Source organism: Schistocerca cancellata, chromosome 9 (assembly GCF_023864275.1).
Source record: "Schistocerca cancellata isolate TAMUIC-IGC-003103 chromosome 9, iqSchCanc2.1, whole genome shotgun sequence".
Lineage (NCBI taxonomy): Eukaryota > Metazoa > Arthropoda > Insecta > Orthoptera > Acrididae > Schistocerca > Schistocerca cancellata.
Genome location: NC_064634.1, coordinates 255,616,933 through 255,641,034, shown reverse-complemented (window position 1 = coordinate 255,641,034; position 24,102 = coordinate 255,616,933).

Sequence of the window (24,102 nt, the reverse complement as noted above, 5' to 3'; positions counted from 1 at the left end):
CATAGCTCCCTCCTCCATACTGGTCAGTTGTAGGTTAAGGTATCCCCACGGCGAAATGATTCACGCTTATTATGCTGCCGCACTGCTTTCAACGTCCCAGCTCGTGACACACTGTGACCTGTCCATGGAGAAAGCGGGTCATCCGAGTCGTTGTTTTTCCAACTTTGTGTTGCGTCCACAATTTGGCGTCCGTACTGCCCAGCTTGGATACATTGTGAGTTACACCGCAATACCAACAGACCCCCTACGTTGAAATTCTGCTCTTCTGTGACGGCTTGACATGCTTTCATGTGCTTTCTGCATTGCCGAGGAGGTTGCACCAAACACATTACTTGGTGGTGCAACAGACTGAATAATAAATTACAACACCAATGGAATGTAGCATTGCTGTAAGAGCCAACTTTTAGCATTCACCAGGTTTGTAGACTTACACGAGAAAAACTTGATATTCTTCATTTCAGCATACCATTTTGTAGTGAAGAAGGCAAATGCTGATAAGATTCCCGGCTATAGAGTGTGCTTGATGTGATGTTCAACACGTTGCAAGCTTGTTGTCTTCCGCCTCGTTCATTTCTCATGGACTTTAACCGACACAAACATCAGCAGTCTGCTCCCTGAATTGCTGAAGGTTTCTGATCTTCACCGCATACGCAGTCCAAATGATTTAAATCCTGGGAATGCGGCTGTCATTGCTATGGAGTGCCTGAAAGACGTGGCTATCTCAGACGAAACTGGATAGCGACGTTTGCCGGAACAGCTGGGCCATAATGAGGTGGTCGGCTTTCAGGCTGAAAGATGAAAATGACCCGACTTTGGACAGCAGAGACGACAACACATCATATAACATATGATTATAACTGGCTATTGATAGTATATCCATAATGTAAAAGAGGACAACAGTACATGACCTCTATACTCAACATCAAACCATGATTTTTAGATGTGGCAGCTAACTTAGATCTAGATATACAGTGATGGTTGACATCTGCCTATATCTGGTGTTGTGCTTATTTACCTCTCCATTCACATTCGGGTACAAATTAGCTACATACATAAAAGGCACATCATAGGTTTAACGAAGGCTTACGCCCAGCCTGAGTGCCATCCAGTGTGGCATCTGATCCTGGCGACCTGGATCGTCCTTCGTGAGATATCACAACGTATGCGTTTTGTAGGATGTAAATTACGTGTACCAAAATGCTCACTAATAACGTACGGTTGACGCCGGTTTCCTGGGAGATACAGCGAGTATTGGAGTCTGGTTTAGTACTAAACGATGACACTACAGCGTTTCATGTTGGTCCATTCATATCCTTTTCCGATCGTCCATCTTTCAGTTTGTCTGCGACAGAGCTAGTTTTGCGGAGTTCCCTGATTAGCTTTCTGCATAGTGGGTAACTGGTGCTCTGTGTGGATGGCTCTGGATGAAAACCCCTGCGATAACGCGAGTGCTCTTCGCTCTTCATATCAGGGCGAAATTAATGCGTTTTCCTAGTGTTAACACCGCCGGCTTTCATGTCACCTTTATCCAAGAAAATGGATACACCTTAATTCAACTGATAGGCACTATTGTTTTTAACATGTAATTTGGTATCTGGCAGATATGTCCCGTGACCTGGCTTGTAAATGTATTTTTCCAAATGCTGTTTACTTCTCTAACATTTACGTAGTCCATGTACTACTATTGGCCTACATGTTACGAGAATATATGAGAATCAATTGGGTAGCAGTCTAATTACATAATTGAATATCACACAGGTGACACGTGGACATAAATTCACAAATATAATATGGATGTAGGGTGTATTAATTCTATGACGGAGGCCTGAAGGAAGAAGGTAGAAAGCATATGATATTTCATGAACATAGCTAATTTGCGTAATTTAGATTACAGTAGAAATGTAGTTGAACTAGTGAACCAAAATCTTATGGCACATTTTGATTTGTGGTCACAGAAGTGAGTCATTACAGCAGTCTTTTTAATCATCAAAGACACATGCTTGAAATATTTAGTTTTGCAGGGTAAGTTCGTTATTTCGATACTGAATGCAATGAGAAGCAAAGATGGGTTTCTGTGCACAGATTCCAATGTTTATAATCGAGTTTCCTTTCATTAGGTACGTGAGTGCACTCAACGACTGTGATATGACTTTCAAATGATAGAGCACAGTTATCAGTCTTCCTTTTCTTGCAGGTTTTATTCGGCAGATCTAGATTTCGGCTAATGCCTAGCCATTATCAATGCATCATTTCACGGTATGAAGGCATGTTCTAATACATTAGTCACCTGTTGTCTGGGCTTCTCTTAAGAGTACTGTATAATGAAGGTAGGCTTTGCAGACAAACCTACCTTCATTATAAAGTAGTTTTGAAAGAACTGTGAGACAAAGCCAAACAACAGGAGACTAATGTATTAGAACATCCTTGAGACGATGAAATGGAGTACTGATAAAGACTCGGCACTAGCCAAAATCCAGATTTGCCAGATAAAAACCTGGAAGAAAAGGACGCCAGACTGCTGTACTCTATCGTCTGAAATTCCATGAATTACATAATTGCGTGTCCTAAATACACTGCAAGTCATCTCCTAAGAAATTAACACTGTGCAGTTAAGGAGAGTGTTCATATTCCAGAATAATTATCTACAAATATTGGTCCATTTATGATACGCAATTGTTTGAAATTTCAGAGAGGTAACATTGCAATGTATCAAATTATACGATACCAAAAACTTGCCGTCTTATATTAGAGGGAGTTGCTGCTTTTACAACTAACACAACTGGTCTCCTATTTCGAAAAAATGTCATTAAAATATATATCTCACTTTGTGTATTGGCTCTTCTGCCCATCTTTCACCTTTTTTACTACATAGAAATCTCATGACAAAACAAAGTGCCATTTTTAGAATTACGTATTTAATATTAGTCTCCCTAATACCTATATGCTGATGATGAAATACTCGATTTTTATATACATCATAAACAAATGTTACATATTATTTTGATTATTTTTATATTGAATGTAGCATTATTACTTACAAATACATTTCAGTTATATAAATAGCAATTCACGAAAATGAGTATAAAATATGAATATACTGTCATGTATCAACACAATAAGGTATGCTTACCAATATTTTTCTCATTATGAAACTCAAAAATGAATTGAAAACCTAGAACTTACTGTTCAGCATTGAATGTAGTATACATATCGTAAGTAAATATACCAGAATGAATCAAGAAGCAGAGAAAAAATGTCCATGTCCTAATGAGATACTATTTCTTATATGATCCAGCCATTCAGCCATGGACTATGATTATCTTATCAATTTGTTCCTGACAAATTATGTTGTAGTTTCTACTGATAAATTATGGTGGTACTTGGCACAGTTCTTACTATTACTTCTTAATTACTTTAAGTTGATGGAAGTTGAGTTGGATATATTTCATTCTTCAATGTTATTTTCATTGAAGTTCTTTTTAGTTAGACATTCCAACATTTTCAAATTTTTTTAATAATATGTCATGGTGCATTATGGTAAATAATCTTATCATTCTCTAGTAACATAGCTTCAGACTATAATGTAACAGAGTAGTAATATTTGCTCTGTGTCATTTTTGATGACACACTGACTACAGACCTTTATGCTGTCATTCATGGACTCTAATCAATTCGTATTTCTTTTCCAGCTTGTAAATGCATCTTATTCATACTACGCACTTTTGAGTCAAACAAACAAACGCTAGAATCTAAACCAACGTGGGAAACACAAGGTGAAGGAAGATGGGTATTATAAATCATTGATTATTTGATGTAAAGATTTCAGAAGGACATTTACACATAATATTTAACAGTCCTCCAGAAAATATTTGTGAGTTGCTACATTGGATTGAAATTATGACTCTTTTGTGTTGGTACAATATAGGTGTAAAAATGTTATGTTTGTTGAATTTCAGTTACAAGTAGTCAGTTCACAAGTGCCATCATAGTTAGCAGCCAAATTTAGTGCTTTCCTGAACACTGCTGCTGTTGGTTAAAAGTAGGGAATCTCTATGAGTATTGCCATCAGCTGCAAATGAACTGCTACAGATTAAGCTGCGCGCTCATTTGATGAGACTTTATTCTTTTTTGCTATAATATTACCTTCTTCACTGTGTTTTACAGATAAAGATTGTTCACTTTCTAATTTCTTATCTCACTATATTGAATATTATTTGACCTTTCCTTAAAAAGATTTTTCTATTTTATACGCAACAGTCAGAAGTGGAAGAATCTATTACTCAGTTAAACACAAATTAGGTACTTTATCTGACTAACTGTTCATTCTTGATGTTGGCTCCACATTGATGGTGCATTTACCTGCTCTGAATTTGAAGATTTAATGTTTACTTGAATGATAACATCAGAGTAATATAAATTTTTTTTACCACTAACATAGCAAAGATGGTGTTCTGAAAACCTCATTTATTTTGAATTTGATCATGTAATTGTGTTTTAAATAATCTCTTGAATCAGGCCATATTTACTTTTTTTTTCACAACGCTTCAGTCACACCTTATGAGAACATAATATTTTCAGAAAACTTTAGTCCAGTCCCTTACCTCCAACATTTTAAACAACATACTTTTACTTTCCTTTAAATTTTAAACATTTTTGGAAAATTTCTATTATAAAACTTATTGTCATTCATTCAGTTTAATTATTCAACTTTTACTCCGTACTTAAATTTGAAGCTGTACTCTGAACTCCCAGTTACCATTTGTTTTTCATTCCTGCATAAACATCATCAAAGTATCGATTTGGCAAACGTTCAAATTTTTCGTCTATTTCACAAGTTTAAATTATTTCTTACTAATAGCTCATAATGTAGTAAGGAAATTTCTGCTATGTCATGAACATGAAACTGGAAACACTTTACTATTCTCTACTGGATAAGTATAAAACACTGACCTCTGTGAAAATGTTTCATTCAACTCTATTTATTCTGTTAATCTTCAATATTATATTCTGTAATTCATTGGACAAAAGTAGTATTTAGTACATCATTTGACTAAATAATGCTAAAAATTATCATTAGTGTGAACATCTGATCAATTTAAATACTTCTTTGTAATTATACCTATTAATTATGATTTGAGAGATTTAATTGGAATGTAATCGATTATAATTGCTGTTATTGTTACTATTTGCTGTATTCCATTTAAGTAAACTGGCTTTGTGAATTAAGAGTGTAAGCACTTAATGTTATTATCTGCTTAAAATCATTTTCACACCATTAGTTGGCTATCATTTTCACTTATCTTTTGTGTAAAGTTAATGCAATATGTAAATTTAAATCCAATACATTGATTTGACAGTTAGAGGAGTGGGGCAACAAATATGGCCTTTTCCCTTGGCATCATAAGTCATTAGAATCACAGGTAACAGTTTCTTATAATGTCTCACCCAGAATAAAGAGGTGACTACACAGGCTGCAGTTTAATCATTTTAAGGGAGATGTATAAGGTTTATGGAATAAGTTTATTAAAACTAATACAAGGAGATACACTTAGTAGAGTTTCATAGCGTTTAAGCACCTACTTTGTGAGATATTTGCATTTGTTTGATGTATTTTATATGGAAGATAGAATCGTTGTCCAAGAATTAAATTCTAAAGGAACCCGCATTTTATATGTGGTAAGTTATTCGTATGCACATTTAGTAATGTCTGCATGTTTTAATGCGTCGTCCTGAAATAACTTTTATATATTAAAGAATCTTACATAGCGTTTACGTTTAAGTTCAAACTGCACAATTTCCTACAGCAGAGCTAGTTTAGATTTCCCTGGATCACATTCACATTCATGGATATGTAGTTAGTAACCTGTCGTGTCTGTGCTGAAACTACACATCAGAATACTTAAGGTTTAGAACATGGCTGTTACCAGCAATCGTATCTAAGTTTCATCAAAGGATTAAACAGCCAACCGGCTGTACATAAACGGTAAGTACATTGACCTAGGTTTCGTTACCTACTAGAGGCGTCTTCATCAGGATGAAAGGTTGCTAAATCGGAAAATTACACTGCTAAAAAGCAATAGTCAGAAGTTGGAGCAGCTATGCTCAAGTCAAAAGTAAAATAAAACTTTCTAGCCTTTGCCACGTTTGCCCAGATGGGAACGTCAGACAGAAGAGAAAATTTGCAGCTTTGGACTAGTTTTTCGTTGTACTGATTAACAGAAGTTGCCGATACACAGACAAATCCAGTATGCTGCACTTCGTAATTGTAAACTTCTTCATTAGGCTGGGTTCACAAGAGTAGAATACTTGTGGGATAGCAGTTGCGCAGTAAATGGACGCACTACTGAGGCACCCGGGTCCACAGCTCGTGGTCGTGCGGTAGCGTTCTCGCTTCCCGCGCCCGGGTTCCCGGGTCGATTCCCGGCGGGGTCAGGGATTTTCTCTGCCTAATGATGACTGGGTGTTGTGTGATCTTCTTAGGTTAGTTAGGTTTTAGTAGTTCTAAGTTCTAGGGGACTGATGACCGTAGATGTTAAGTCCCATAGTGCTCAGAGCCATTTTTTTGAGGCACCCGGATTTGATGAGGCAGTCCACACAGAGCGGTTGCCGAACGTAGTGGCATGCCAGCTGCACCGCCCAACGCTGAACGGATATCTTAATTTTATGTAGCATTAATTTCGTTACAGTTTTTTATGTATTGTTTCGGTCACCGGCATATATTGTTTTGGTCAGTGGCTTGAATGATTTCCTGCTGAGGTGATTGCGCTGCTCTATTCCCCAGATGTATACTGTCAGAAATATCTTCCTCGGTTTGAGACCTGTGATTGATACTAGCACATGTCTCTTGGCCAGGAATGCCCTTGTTTGCCGCTAATCTATAATCTGTATCTTCCTTGCTCCGTCTGTCATGGGTTATTTTGGTGCCTAGGAGTCAGGATACATTAAATTCGTCTACTTCCTGATCCTCAATTCTAAAATTAAGTTTCATGCTGTTCTCATTTCTGCCACTTCTCATAACTCTCATCTTTCACGGATTCCTCGATGAAACTCTTTTTATTCGGAGTAATTTGCTCTTGGTCTTCTACTCTCATTATTCCCTTTTGCTTCTTGTGCATATTGTTTATTAGCCATATTTTTCTATGGTATACCCCTATTTTCCTCTAAATTTCGAACGACGTACACCGTTCTACTTTACTGAACACTATTTCCAGGTCGACAATTTCTACGGTCTTAATTTTTCTTCAGCATTGCATTCACTATTAACCGCAACGCTAGAATGGCTTCTCTGGTGCGTTTATAGTTCCAAACTGATCGTCATCCAACAGATCCCTCAATTTTCTTTTCCATTCCTCTGTATATTATGTACGTCAGTAACTTGGATGCATGAGATGTTGGTGACACACACAAGGGGACTACCTCAGAAGATAGAGAAAAAGCTTCAAACTTGGCATTAGAGTATTCGTTTCATCGCCGAAGAACGAATCCAAGTGCGAAGCTCCAGAAAGTATGTCTCTCTCACTCACTGTCGATTGTATCAAGTCACTTGCGTTGGCTCAGAGGAAAGTACAACACTTCTTCAAAAGCTTCACGGAATGTGGACAGAATTAGAAGACAGAATGTGAGAAGCTATACACAACAGGAGTCAGTGATATGGACACAAATATTTTTGAGGCAGAACAGAATTGCGTAAAGATTAAGTCTAGCACAATAGAAAGTAACTTCTCGACCGTTTGCATTGGCAGAATTCACAAAACAAAATGATATTTCGTTGTGAAACACTGTGATCCCTTTGAAATTCTTCCAAAGTCGTCTATGAACAATGTCTTGGACTTCACTGGACAGAGTGAAACAACAGCTTTAGAGCTTAGACTTGCTCTGAAGTTCCATGCCAGCTGCAGAAGTGTCTTGGCGAGCAAAGATTATGTAGTTGGCATCCATCATCTTTAACTGCGTTTCCTGCACTGAGTACTGTGAAATGTGAATTTGCAACGCATTTATGAGGAGCGCCCTTACATTATTGGCAAGAAAGGGGGATAATATATAAATATGTTTAAGTTTTAATAGTGCATTTATATGATTGACATTAGGATGAATTTAGCTTTAGCTGAACTGTATTAGGAATTCTGTGTTAATTGTAATACATGTTTATGTCCAATAAAGTCAATAGTTTCAGATAGTTAAAAGGTGATTAAGACAACCGTTCAACAGCAGCGAAGCATCCGGGTTCGAGTCCCAGTCTGTCACATATTTTCAAATCTCGCCCTTGCATTAAATTGAATGGACATATTCCAATAGGAGCAATTTTTTTTTATACTGGGAATGTTTATTTGGAAAAACATGGGCGATATCTTTGCCCGTCTTTCACCAATTTGAGCTCGTGCTCCGTCGGTAGTGTCATATTCATCGACAGTAAGTTACACTCTTACCTTCCTTCCTCCTTCCTTTGCAGTAGTGTGGAAGGTATTCTTGTACTGCGACATCGCTTTAAATGCATCACTTCTTCCACTCCTCCATGAGAGCAGAGCGCAGAGCAGAGGTCGGCGAACGCTGCTAGCCAGGTGAGGGCGTTGCATGGTGTCTCTGAAACGTGAGATTGATCGTTGGCTAATCGCAGAGTGGTAAAGGGTGAATGACGTAATCGCCTAATCGCCATTACTTATGTCTAAAATTATAAAGTAAGTTGGTAATTAAAAAATACACAGATCGCAGGAAGCCGTATTTGTTTATTAATTATGCCACAGTTATAAGCTAATGTTACGGTTTTATTATAAGACGTTATGTCATTTGTTGATAGATTTTTTTTTTTAGTGTTAGTGTTTTCCAAAAACAGAGCTCCCGAATAGCTATAAATACAGACACAGTAAATAGTCGATAAACAAAAAATTGCAAATGAATCAGGACAGGAAAAGACTTAGCAACGTATTCATTTTTCCATCAAAACATAGGGGAAGTTTATGAATAACAAATGTAAGACTGTATCATGGCACAGAGATGAAATATTAATGCTATTTCTCCAGACACCACACAGACAACACAACATTCATTAGAAATTACAGAAATTGCAGAGATGCGACTATGTGGTTACGATTTTTACGATACTATTGTAAGCACTATATAATGAAAATGAGTCACGGTATTTACAAAAATCGATATAAAATCCACCCCAAAGGTCTAAGCATTGCACTGAGGAAGCCTCTGACTGAGGTATTTCGGTATTCTTATTTAAGAATACATACTAGACAGCGGTTCTAACAATGTACATTGCAGGTATTTTGATTATTAAGAAGCTTTTCTAATTGGTAATAAAAATATTTTGTACAATAAATTGCGAAGCTTAATGTGGAGACTTCAGTGTCGATTTAATCACTGTTAATACTGACACTGATCACTACAGATGTTAATGTCCAGTTTCTGTTTGGTCCCCAAGATAACATTCCCATAGTAAGTGGTGTATCTGGCCTTTATGATTAACTGGCAGCAATAAAGAATATCCATCAACCCAATGTATCACTCAGGGAAAAGTAAGATTTCACAGCATCGTAAATCCTGACTCAGTTGCACTCTTCAAGTAACAATTATGGGCGGATGAACGTTGGGAGAAAGTTTACCAAGGACACATAGGAGAAGAGAAATTTAACTCTTGGGTCGAAGATGACTACGGTTGCAGCGCGCAGTATCTTATGTCGAAAAAGGTACTTTTGTTAATTGGAAGAACTAACTGAAATGACGGTTTAAGGACGAATTACAGGCAGTATTACTAAAATTCTTAAAATGACAACCTTAGACAAACATACCGTGTACAAAGAAATTCCTAGAGCAAGGCAAATTCTTAACAATGAAAGGGAGTCTTATTATTAAAAGGCGCGCTTAGAATCAGACTGATTTCGGAGTGGAGAATATAAAACACGGTGTCACGCACGGGCCACTGCTTGGCTTGATGATGTTCTTGTAGGTGAGTTACCTGGAACATTGTAGGTCAGTAACCTTAGTTTCCGATGCGAGTATACTGGTAATGGGCCCAATACATCTATAACAGACACAAATAGGAGAATAAGTAAGTGGTTGACAGTAACCAGCTAAAACCTTATTTTACAAAGAAATTATACAGCTACAGACAAATTAGATTGACATATTAGACATCAATGGCACGCAATGGATGAGGCACTATCTGTTGTGATCTTAGACATCCAAATCTATAACAGGTAATCTTAGGAGATTCCAGCATGTGACTAAGTAAACTAAAAGGCTTAGTTCTGCCTTCTTTACCAGTGAAAATCACTTCCATTGTGTCTGACGGCTTACGGATGCCTTAGTTCTGCAGCCAAGTTGAATGTGTGGATTCCGAAGGTGATGAGGGTAGTCAGGCTGAAACTATGTCGGCAGACGAGAGTGATGAAATACGTCAAACACAAAATTTAAAAGTTATAAAAAAACAGACAAATGATTACAGTTTCACAAAAACTGGATGATTTATTCAAAAGAAAGACCTTCACTATCTGAGTAAGTCCATAAGGTGTTGGTCCACTTCTGGCCGTCATGCAAGCAGTGATTTGGCTTGGCATTGACCGATAGAGTAGTTGGATGCCTTCCTGAGGGATATTGTGGCAACTTCTATCGAAATGGCTTGTTAGATAGTCAAAATCCCGAGGAAGTTGGAGGACCGTGCCAAAAATACTCCTAACGGTCTCAACTGGGAAGAGATGCGGCGATCTTGCTGGAAAAGGTAGGCAAGAATGAAGGCAAGCAGTAGAAACTCTCGCCGTCTCGGGTGGTCATTATCTTCCTGAAATGTATGACCAAGATGGCATGCCGTCAAGAGAAAGAAAACTGGCATTTGAATGTTGTCAACGAATCATTGTCCGGAAATGTCGCTGCTGATGACAAAGAGGGCCTGCCGTAAAAAAAAAAAAAAAAATGTATACCAGATCATCACTGCTGGTTGGCAAACCGAAGGCGGGCGAGAGTCAGGTTGGTGTCCCGAACTGAAAGAGTTTGGAACTTTATAGGCTGGACCCTCCAACCATGTAGGAATTCTGACGATCTAACTCGCCAATTGGACACCATCTAGCACAATATTCGTCAGGAGGGTACCCAAAATCTCTGTCATTCAATTCCAAGTCGAACTAATGCTGGCGTAAGGGACAGAGAGGACCTACACGTTAATCACTCTCCCAATCTGTTAACGTCAACTCTTGAATAAATCATCCAATTATCCTGATATTATAATCATTTCCTTGTGTACATAAACATCACATGCAGCGAAATCCTTCCGACTCGCATAATTCCATGGTAGTGTGTGGATTTTTTTCCGAGTGTATTTCAATGAAATTTGTTATGTATGTGGTATCAGGTGAAGGAGGACACTCAAAAGATAAATTTAGTTGCAGAGGACATTGCTGCAATGTCTAAGTATTGCGACACTGATGCAGTTGCACCGGTGGAGGCTGATTTGATTGCCTTCACGATAGCGCCCATCTAAGACGATATGGGAATGTATGTGGTATCAAATATTGACAACATACGAGCAATGGAATTCCCAGGATTTTTTAAATTTTAATTAACGGCCTAGAGGATCTAGATATATTGTCACGTCGAAACCACATGTCTAAATATGCCATGTCTAAATAATAAAGACGGGTCGTCATTCAAATACAACACTCTGCAATGTAAACACATTTATAATTGACACCGAAGCACAGCAATAATAGAACTGAGCTGGACGGAGAGTGCTGCTATCTACAAACACCGAGTATCCCAGAATGTGGGTGTTTGTGCAAACATAGAATATTCCGGAATATAAGTACATTAGGAATATAAGATTTTTAGAGAACCCTTCAGAAACGGTAATGGCCAAATAAAAGTTAATTGCTGGTGATCGGATTTGGACTGACGACCCGCAGCAGGTCTCTCAGTGATCTTAACCATTACACCAGACTTCTCGTGCCACGGTGGGTGGCAATATTATTGGTAATTAATTGATAATTAGATCTTGATATAAATATGCCACAGGAAGTTTAATCACATGGAACGCCGCGAAATAAATAAGTATTTCCAAAAATTGTTTTAAAAGCAGCATTTGCTTTGTATAACCCTTTTCTTCTATTATTTCTTTGGAAGTCTGTGTGTAAGGAAGCATTCATCAACTAAATTCACCAAAAGTATGGAAATAATGTGATACTGTCATATATTAAATTATGTAGAAGGGAAGGGTGCTTCTGAAAGGAGTTTTAACGCTGAATTCCTTGAGTGGTACATTTGAGCAGTGTTCAGTAATTTGGGCTGAATGAACCCGCATTCTACAGGTGCATAGGGACGACAGGGGTTCAAAGTGTATTTTGCCAAATTTCTCCGATTCACTAAGGGTGCTGGATAGAAGTGTTTACTTATGCATTTAGGAGGCCGCCCTTCTTCCAATTAGTGTCTTTTTTTTAAGTAAGAAAGTAATATCAACAATGAATTAGCGATGACATGTTTAATGAGTTATAGCAATTTCTATGTATTTTCGAAAGATCAAAATGTTGTTTTCAATGCACGTTGAAGATCTGGTAACTGTTGGAAGGGGTCTCAACATTTGCATCGTCAATTAGTATGAACTTGAGTTCTTACAGTAAACTGATAGAGCTCCTATAGTCCGGTGGACGGTGGAAAGAGTTTAAATGAACTGAAGTGTGGTTAGGGATTCAGCTCAACCAACTTCGATCAGTCAAACTAACTCACTGAATGCTGTGTGTTTTTAGAGCTCGTAATATACTAATCAACATAACTCTAAACTAAAGCCGCAGATTCGGAATAAACGTCGTTCTCCCGCCACTTCCTACATCTTCCTACTATATTTCTATCAGTGTCAGAGATGCATATCGTCAGGACCCAGGAATCCGGACATGTGCAGCCGAAAGCCAATGACCTCCAGAATGAGCTAATTATTAAGACATTACTTAACTTATATGCTGTTCCACATCCCTCGAGACAGTACCACGACCGTAAGTCGTCTTTACCAGGGACAGTAGCGAAGGTAGATCATGGCATGTGAAAGTTATTGGTGCATAGCACAGTGCCGCAAATACGAGGCAGGAACCATTGTGATATTCGGTAGTATAGTTTAAATTAATTAAATCGATGACAGCATTTTATCACTGGTTTAACGTTTACAGCACTTACTCATCGCAGTACGTCCGCGTATTAGATGCTCCACAGTAGTTAATGGGTATCTTGTTTAACGGACAGTCAAATGGAAACGAAACACATAAAAAAGTAAGTAAACTGCTTACTATTTGAAAAGTAATCGCAATAACTGTTAACACATTTATTCCACTGTGAAGGAAGACAGTCATTTCTTTCATGGAACAATTATAGTTGCCTATGGAAACATGATTGTACTACAGCGTGCAAAGGTTTGTCCGAGACAAATCGGCAGCCACAAACGTCTTTCTTCAGTGCTTCAAAAATACAGAAATCGCATGGGGAGAGAAAGGTACAGTACAGAAGATGTGTAAGGGTACCGCAGCGAAATTTCTGCAGGTTAGTCCAAATGCCTAGGGATGTTGGTAGTTTCGTTAATTGACATAGGAGTGCAATAAAACGTCGCTGACGTTGAGCATTTGTATCATTCTGTTACATGGTAGTACCTACCAGCATGTTGCCAATGTTGCTGCAGGGTTTGTAGTGGGAAGTCCTTCACACAGTCTCAATCTCTCCTAATGCGAATTCCATATTTTTGGAACTCGGGAGCAAGACATTCGTAGCCATCGATTTGATTCGGACCAAGAGATGCGCGGGTAGCTAAATTTATGTATCATAGACACCTTAGTCGTTTTGTCATTAAGGCACTGACCGTCTTGTCTCAGAAAGGGGTAAATGAATTAACAGTTGGAGCAGTTACTTTTAAAATAAAAGCAGTTTATGAATGATCTGAGAAAATCAATCAACCAGTTACAAGTATAAAGTTTTATTAATAACTGATGATCATAATTTCAACAACTGTAAAATTGTCGTCTTCAGAAGTAAATGGACCTATCGAGGAATTTCTTTTCATCGAAGTTATCAAGGTGCAGAGGATATACGAGTACAAAGCCACTGGATAAAACTATAATAAACAAAAGTTACTTCCATGTAAAATCACATATTGGCAACAACAACTTTCAGGGCACAGAAGCTCAGGTCAAGTAATATGGTATATGTGGCCACGTAAAATCCATTAAAATGACGTTCCCGTTGGAACTGAGCTATGCGCATAAGTCTAGGAATCCTGGAAAATATGTATAGCTGTAAGGTAAGTAGCTAATTACTGAGTGCTACAACTGCTGTAAGAGATAACCAGTCTTTGAGAAATCATGTCATAGTAATATATTGGTATCTCTCCTCTGGACACAAATAAGCCAATCCCCATCGGATAGTATGAGCTGAAAATTATCTTCACTTCATGTAAGAAGTCTTCAATAAGACCACTAAATAATGATGAATACTTCATAACTTTTTCTTGCTTGTCCACACTAAGCACGTTTCTGGCAACGTAATCTGACTTCTGTTAATTGACATTGGAGTGCAATACAACGTAGCTGACCTTGAGCGTAGCTGATAGAACATCTTTGAGGCATAAAATATATTCGTTGACACAGTTTTATAGTATATTTCTACGACGTCTTAACACAGCTGGAAGCATCTTCTTGCGGTGCATGACCGTTGCGTTGGACCCAAGTTGGTCTGTCATTTCACCATCAACAAGAAAATCCCAGCATTGCCGTCAGGGCCTCGTGTTTTAAATGAAACAGACAGGAAAAAACACAGTTTGGAATATTTGCTAAATATGTTTAATGCGATAAAATTATTATCCACTCATTCAAGCAAAATAGCGTAACCTACTCTACTACTTATCGTGACAGAGACACAATCGATGATGGAAAATCTTCAAACGTTGAGACATTACGCTATATAGTTAGTTGCCTTCTTTGCTTCTTTCATTTCCTCTCTGAATATCCTTCTAGACTGCAGGTAATTGTAACAAAGTGCGTTCTAAGTGTCAGCATCTGTGGCTAATCAATCAGTATATCAACAATGCATATTATCTTTGGCAGTCTGGGGGTTTACCAAAAATTTTCCTTGACAGTCTTTGCACCTGTAGTGATTTTCCTACGAGAGTTTTCTTATTGGCTGTTTATCTTGTAATAAATATGCACCCAGTCGCCTTTTTAAGATTCATTCAACCATGAACAGGTTTTAGAGCCACTGCGGGCTCATCATCAGACGAAGGTGTCACAAGAACATTATGTTGCGGACCAAGCGTAGCTAGATGCAGTGTTGGTGCTGATGGGGTTAATGACGTAAATTTAGTAATCGGTGACGACACGTTTACGAACCCGAAAGCTTTTATATGTTTTAGGTTCTTACAGTGCACTGCCTTGTGGTGTCCACATATCAGATTGCTTCTTGTAACCTACAGTATTAAGCTATTTACTCAAATATACACTGTATTTAGCTATACTTGATTTTACACTGATTCACAGAATGTAAGCTCTCGAAGTTTTTAAAAAATACGTATATGATAAATATTACACTTTACTATATAACAGTCTTTGCCAAGAGATACATTGTACTATGGTACAAATATTACTAGTGCAAATTTTAGATTTCAATAAATGTTACTAGTTGCAGGAGTCTGTATATATTGGCAACAAAATTTTTAATATGGGTTAACGGTTATACACAGGTAAACAGCTCGAGTGGAATAATTAATACATAATTAATGAAAGAATTTTAGTAAGTTATAGAATACCATAGTGGCTATATGCCAAGAAGAGCAAGGCTAGGAACAGTTGTCTTCAGACTGCTGCCTCGGTGTGCAGCAGTGATGGAGAATCAGGCATATTGAAAAGTTCAAATGGTTCTAAGCACTATGGGACTTAACATCTGAGGTCATCAGTCCCCTAGACCTAGAACTACTTAAATCTGAGTAACCTGAGGACATCAGACACATCCATGCCCGAGGGAGGATTCGAACCTGCGGCCGTAGCAGCAGTGCGGTTTCGAAATGAAGCGTCTAGAGTCGCTCCACCACAGCGGCCGGCAGGCATATTGCAGTCAGACGTCTCAGGTCCCATTTGTTTCGCACATGGGCTCTACTGCCAATGCATTTTCCAGTGTACCTGACATAGTGGATCTGCCCACACAGGAGGATGATTAGGGGGTGCATGTTACTCAAAGCAGAGGGCCAATGCGGAGGGTGGCTGTCTGGCCTCATCCATTCACCCTATGAGTGGACAGATGGCTGCCTCTTCAACAAGGCTTGGCAGGCACACAGAGGAAGGTATTTACTAGTTATCAGGAGCTTCAACGTTAGTCAGATCTGCACTTGATATTTCTGCTGGGGTCTCATGTGCAGGAGGAATTACTTGTGGCTATTGAGTGTAAAGGGTGCATTCATCTGCATGTTGTCACCAAAGATGCCTGTTGCTTGGGTTCTGAGGCCATCCTGAGTTCATATGGGCGGCTTGTGTAGTTAGTGGAGGCTACTGGCATCCCTTGTGGGGTGCATCCAGAGTTCGCAATTTGCAGCTTTCTTCCCAGAGTTCTTCGGGGTTCCTTCGTCTGCAGGCAAGTGGAAGGTCTCACCGAAATCATCGACTCTGTGACAGACTCGATGGCTGATTTCTGGGCCTGCGTTAGAGGGTGTGGAATTGTAGGACTCCCGTTGATAGGTGATGTGTGCACTCCACAAAGGAGGCAGCTACTCGGATAGCAGAGACTTGTGGAGTGCACATGGGGGATCTTAGACAGATGATAGGTTGACGTTCTCTGATGAATGTTTGCCAGACGACTCGCATTCTGAGTAAATACATTTTGACTGTCAAAAGCTTAACAGTTAGTTGTCGAAGTACATTTATTAAAGTTCCCGAAATTTATTGTCCTTCAGGGAACTACCCGCACTCAAATTATTGTTGAGACCAAGAGTTGGCTGAAATCTGAACTACGAAGCTCAGAGATCTTTGGCGATTCATGGAACATATATGGAAAAGATAGATTAGACGCCATAGGATAGGTGTGTTCATTGCAGATGACAAAATTGTTGTCAATCCTGAGGTCGAATCCGAGGCTGACAGTGAAGTTATCTGTTACCATATATCAGCCAGAACATTATGATAACCACCTACTATCGTTGTAAGCCAATTCAGGTGATAGCAATGCCAACTGGCGAGGAATAACTGCCAGTGAGACAAACACATGGTCCCTGTACTATCAGTGAGCATGTTGTTCATATGTGGAATGGGAGAGGCGCTCAGTCTATCTCAGTTTGATCAAGCACAGATTTTGATGGCCCATAGACTCAGCACTTCGGAAACTGCAAAACGTGTCGTGTGTCCGAAGAGTTCTGTGGTGAGTCTCTTCACCATGTAGCAAAAGCAAGGCGAAAACATGTCCAGGCATGGTGCGGACGAGCAGCAACCTCTCATTACTGATGTCGGACATTGTAGGCTGTGCAGACTGGTAAAAGATAAGGCCGAACAATTCTGGGCAGAATACAAGTGTAATTGACACTCAGTGCACCGAACACTTCAGTACATGTGTATCTGAACAGGCAGTGCACTGAACAGTCAGTGCACTACATGGATTGGAAAGGGGCACAGGTCATCCCCGTTTTCAAGAAGGGACGTCGAACAGATGTGCAGAACTATAGACCTATATCTCTAACGTCGATCAGCTTAAGAAATTTGGAACACGTATTATGTCCGAGTATAATGACTTTTCTGGAGACTAGAAATCTACTCTGTAGGAATTAGCATGGGTTTCGAAAAAGACGATCGTGTGAAACCCAGCTCGTGCTATTCGTCCACGAGACTCAGAGGGCCATAGACACGAGTTCACAGGTAGATGCCGTGTTTCTTAACTTCCGCAAGGCGATCGATACAGTTCCCCACAGTCGTTTGATGAACAAAGTAAGAGCATATGGACTATCAGACCAATTGTGTGAATGGATTGAAGACTTCCTAGATAACAGAACACAGCATGTCATTCTCAATGGAGAGAAGTCTTCTGAAGTAAGAGTGATTTCAGGTGTGCCGCAGGGGAGTGTCGTAGGACCGTTGCTATTCACAGTATACATAAATGACCTTGTGGATGACATCGGAAGTTCATTGAGGCTTTTTGCGGATGATGCCGTGGTGTATCGAGAGGTTATAACAATGGAAAATTGTACTGAAATGCAGGAGGATCTGCAGCGAATTGACGCTTGGTGCAGGGAATGGCAATTCAATCTCAATGTAGACAAGTTTAATGTAATGCGAATACATATAAAAAAAGATCCCTTGTCATATAGCTACAATATAGCAGGTCAGCAACTGGGAGCAGTTAATGCCATAAATTATCTGGGAGTACGCATTAGGAGTGATTTAAAATGGAATGATCATATAAAGTTGATCGTCGGTAAAGCAGATGCCAGACTGAGATTCATTGGAAGAACCCTAAGGGAATACAATCCGAAATCAAAGGAAGTAGGTTACAGCACGCTTGTTCGCCCGCTGCTTGAATACTGCTCAGCATTGTGGGATCCGTACCAGATAGGGTTGATAGAAGAGATAGAGAAGATCCAACGGAGAGCAGCGCGCTTCGTTACAGGATCATTTAGTAATCGCGAAAGCGTTACGGAGATGATAGATAAACTCCAGTGGAAGACTCTGCAGGAGAGACGCTCAGTAGCTCAGTACGGGCTTTTGTCAAAGTTTCGAGAACATACCTTCACCGAAGAGTTAAGCAGTGTATTGCTCCCCCCTACGTATGTCTCGCGAAGAGACCATGAGGATAAAATCAGAGAGATTAGAGCCCACACAGAGGCATACCGACAATCCTTCTTTCCACGAACAATACGAGACTGGAATAGAAGGGAGAACTGATAGACGTACTCAAGATTCCCTCCGCCACACACCGTCAGGTGGCTTGCGGAGTATGGATGTAGATGTAGATAGGCCTCCACAGCAGACGATCCATGCATGTGGCAATGTTAAAACTATGACATTGGCTACTACGACTGAAATGGACATATGTTCATTGGCATGGTATATTGGTGCAGTGGCAGAACGTTGGATGGTTTGATGAATCCCAATATCTTTTCCATCATGCCGATGGCAATATGCGAATCTGTCGTCTACCACGCGGAAAGCTCCTTGACACTTGTACTGCAGGATCGAGATAAGCTGGTTGCGGCCCCGCTATGGTCTGGGGAACATTCACATGGGGATCTACAGGTCCAGTGGAGCTCACACAAAGCACCATAACGGCCAGAGAACATCGTACAATGGTTGCAAGCCCCGTAACTCCTTCATGATGATAATTTTTCCCGACATGGCTAGAAAATTTCAGTCTTGCTAACGTAAAGTTTAATAGCTAGAGATATATGCCCAGAACGTTGTGAGACTGTTCAACGGATTAGATGCTAGGATAAAGGAACTAGAGATGACATGATGTGCGCTGAGAAAAAAAAAAAAAAACGGCAACAGAAAATATGCCGCAAACAGCGACAATAGTTCTTAAAAACATGGCATAGCGTACAATACATAACGTAGTATGAAAGTATCCATAGAAAACTATATTTGAAAAAACGAACAGTAAAAATGTAATAATGAGTTATCGTGTTTGTGTAACTATGTTATTTTCTGCATGCTTTATATTTTAAAGAAATGATGGTGACATTAGTCGCCGAAACTAATTTTTGGACAATAAATAAGTAAACAAATAACAAGGTGTTTTGCATCAAGGCGGACTTGATATATGAAGGTTGATGGAGTAGAAAAGAAATTACGATAAATGTAAAGTATCCCGGACCCACGTCCATGTGGTTTATGTAATAACTAAAAAAAATTAAAGTGGTTACACAGAGTAATGACATCCAAAAGGTCCAACCGAAAATGGTTTACCATTTAAAGTTAGTTCCGGAGCTAGCCGTTAACTTGCTCGCCAGGGTAAACTCCCCTGCTCTCCTCAGGATTCGGGATCGACAGGACTCTTAAGCAGAGCCTATGTTAACCGGTAACTGCTTCCTCACTCCAGTTCCGCTCCCCACCAGACCCAGGCGCCGGAATGTCAACACGGTGCGTCCTCGTAGTACACCAAGCGCCGACTGAGTAGTCGCGATGCTCCGCGCGCTGTCTTCCCCTTTCGCCTTGTCACTGCCACCAATCGAGTCATGGCTCAACCTCCTTCCCCCCTAACCCTATTGCGGGACTGGAAGGGAACAATTTCCATTCTCGTGACTGGAATCCTTATGTTTGTCACCTACTCCGGCTGCCCTAATCTGGCTGACATGATCCCTGGTTTGTTTACCTGATTTTGCATTCCTGAGTAGGAAGTTCACTGGTGATAGCTTCTTCAAGACCAGGTATGGTCCCACAAATCTCGGCAACAACTTATCTACAATCCCGTGGCTGCCTTGAGCCTGCCTGTGGAAGTTTTTCAAAACTACTCTGTCCCCTACTTCCAATCCTTCTCCAATCTTGCCTTTATTATGCCTTTCTCTTTCTCAGATATGCACTATTCTGATGAGCCTTTTGGCTTTCTCCCGGGACCACTTAACGTCCTCAGGAAAAACTGTTTTGGCAACAACTCGTTGAGAAGTGTGGACGGTAGGAGACGAGGTACTGGCAGAAGTAAAGCTGTGAGGACGGGACGTGAGTCATGCTTGGCTAGCTCAGATGGTAGAGCACTTTCCCGTGAAAGACGAAATTCACGATTTCGACTCTCGATCTGGCACACAGTTTTAACCTGCCAGGAAGTTTCAACACATTGAGAGTCCACAAACTGTCCAATGGTGATTTCATCCGGAAAGGAAACATTAATTTCCTGGGAGTCGTCCTATCCGCCTCGGGATTTGCGGAGCTGAGTGCGAAGGACTTCCCCTTAAGGGATAGATCCCATCTCCTCTGCGGACCAGAATGATACATAATCAGGGCCGCCTTAAAATTACGGTTAATCATTTCGGAAAAGGAGGGTTGCGGGTAATAGGGTGTTGGGCTGACATGTTCTATGCCCTAATCGAAACAAAGCTTCCGAAACTCTTTTGAAGTAAAACCCGGAGCATTATCGCTGACCAATGCCCTGGGCGGTCCATATTTTTTTTTTTTTGGTCATCAGTCTACTGACTGGTTTGATGCGACCCGCCACGAAATCCTTTCATGTGCTAACCTCTTCATCTCAGAGTAGCACTTGCAACCTACGTTCTCAATTATTTGCTTGACGTATTCCAATCGCTGTCTTCCTCTACGGTTTTTGCCCTCTACAGCTGCCTCTAGTAACATGGAAGTCATTCCCCCATGTCTTAGCACATGTCCTATCATCCTGTCCCTGCTCCTTATCAGTGCTTTCCACATATTCCTTTCCTCTCCAATTCTGCGTAGAACCTCCTCATCACTTACCTTATCAGTCTACCTAATTTTCAACATTCGTCTATAGCACCACATCTCAAATGCTTCGATTCTCTTCTGTTCCGGTTTTCCCACAGTCCATGTTTCACTACCATACAATGCTGTACTCCAGACGTACATCCTCAGAAATTTCTTCCTCAAATTAAGGCCGGTATTTGATATTAGTAGAATTCTCTTGGCCAGAAATGCCTTTTTTGCCATAGCGAGTCTGCTTTTGATGTCCTCCTTGCTCCCTCCGTCATTGGTTATTTTACTGCCTAGGTAGCAGAATTCCTTAACTTCATTGACTTCGTGACCATCAATCCTGACGTTAAGTTTCTCGCTGTTCTCATTTCTACTGCTTCTCATTACCTTCGTCTTTCTCCGATTTACTCTAAAACCATACTGTGTACTCATTAGACTGTTCATTCCGTTCAGCAGATCATTTAATTCTTCTTCACTTTCACTCAGGATAGCAATATCATCAGCGAATCGTATCACTGATATCATTTCACCTTGTATTTTAATTCCAGTCCTGAACCTTTCTTTTATTTCCATCATTGCTTCCTCGAAGTACAGATTGAAGAGTAGGGCGAAAGGCTACAGCCTTGTCTTACACCCATCTTAATACGAGCACTTCGTTCTTGATCGTCCACTCTTTCTATTCCCTCTTGGTTGTTGTACATATTGTATATGACCCGTCTCTTCCTATAGCTTACCCCTACTTCCTTCAGAATTTCGAACAGCTTGCACCATTTTATATTGTCGAACGTTTTGTCTAGGTCGACAAATCCTATGAAAGTGTCTTGATTTTTCTTTAGCCTTGCTTCCATTATTAGCAGTAACGTCAGAATTGCCTCTCTCGTCCCTTTACTTTTCCTAAAGCCAAACTGATGGTCACCTAGCGCATTCTCAATTTTCTTTTCCATTTTTCTGTGTATTATTCTTGTAAGCAGCTTCGATACATGAGCTGTTAAGCTGATTGTGCGATAATTCTCGCACTAGTCAGCTCTTGCCGTCTTCGGAATTGTGTAGATGATGCTTTTCCGAAAGTCAGATGGAATATCGCCAGACTCATATATTCTACACACCAACGTGAATAGTCGTTTTGTTGCCACTTCCCCCAATGATTTTAGAAATTCTGATGGAATGTTATCTATTCCTTCTGCCTTATTTGACCATAAGTCCTCCAAAGCTCTTTTAAATTCCGATTCTAATACTGGATCCCCTATCTCTTCTAAATCGACTCGTGTTTCTTCTTCTATCACATCAGACAAATCTTCACCCTCATAGAGGCTTTCAATGTATTCTTTCCAACTATCTGCTCTCTCCTCTGCATTTAACAGTGGAATTCCCGTTGCACTCATAATGTTACCAACGTTGCTTTTAATGTCACCAAAGGTTGTTTTGATTTTCCTGTATGCTGAGTCTGTCCTTCCGACAATCATACCTTTTTCGATGTCTTCACATTTTTCCTGCAGCCATTTCGTCTTAGCTTCCCTGCACTTCCTACTTATTTCATTCCTCAGCGACTTGTATTTCTGTATTCCTGATTTTCCCGGAACATGTTTGTACTTCCTCCTTTCGTCAATCAACTGAAGTATTTATTCTGTTACCCATGGTTTCTTCGCAGCTACCTTCTTTGTACCTATGTTTTCCTTCCCAACTTCTGTGATGGCCCTTTTTAGAGATGTCCATTCCTCTTCCACTGTACTGTCTACTGCGCTATTCCTTATTGCTGTACCTATAGCGTTAGAGAACTTCAAACGTATCTCGTCATTCCTTAGTACTTCTGTATACTTCTGTATCCCACTTCTTGCGTATTGATTCTTCCTGACTAATGTCTTGAACTTCAGCCTACTCTTCATCACTGCTATATTGTGATCTGAGTCTATATCTGCTCCTTGGTACGCCTTACAATCCAGTATCTGATTTCGGAATCTCTGTCTGACCATGATGTAATCTAATTGAAATCTTGCCGTATCTCCCGGCCTTTTCCAAGTGTACCTCCTCCTCTTGTGATTCTTGAACAGGGTATTCGCTATTACTAGCTGAAAATTGTTACAGAACTCAATTAGTCTTTTTCCTCTTTCATTCCTTGTCCCAAGCACATATTCTCCTGTAACCTTTTCTTCTACTCCTTCACCTACAACTGCATTCCAGTCGCCCATGACTATTAGATTTTGGTCAAAAATGGCTCTGAGCACTATGTGACTTAACATCTATGGTCATCAGTCCCCTAGAACTTAGAACTACTTAAACCTAACTAACCTAAGGACATCACACACATCGATGCCCGACGCAGGATACGAAACTGCGACCGTAGCAGTCCCGCGGTTCCGGACTGAGCGCCTAGAACCGCTAGACCACCGCGGCGAATTTCGTCCCCCTTTACATACTGCATTACCCTTTCAATATCCTCATAACTTTCTCTATCTGTTCATCTTCAGATTGCAACGTCGGCATGTATACCTGAACTATCGTTGTCGGTGTTGGTCTGCTGTCGATTCTGATTAGAACAACCCGGTCACTGATCTGTTCACAGTAACACACCGTCTGCCCTACCTTCCTGTTCATAACGAATCCTACACCTGTTATACCATTTTCTGCTGCTGTTGATATTACCCGATACTCATCTAACCAGAAATCCATAACCGGCGAATATCCTCTCCAAATGCTGGATACTGTAGTACTATTATTTGGGATGAGCCAGACAAAC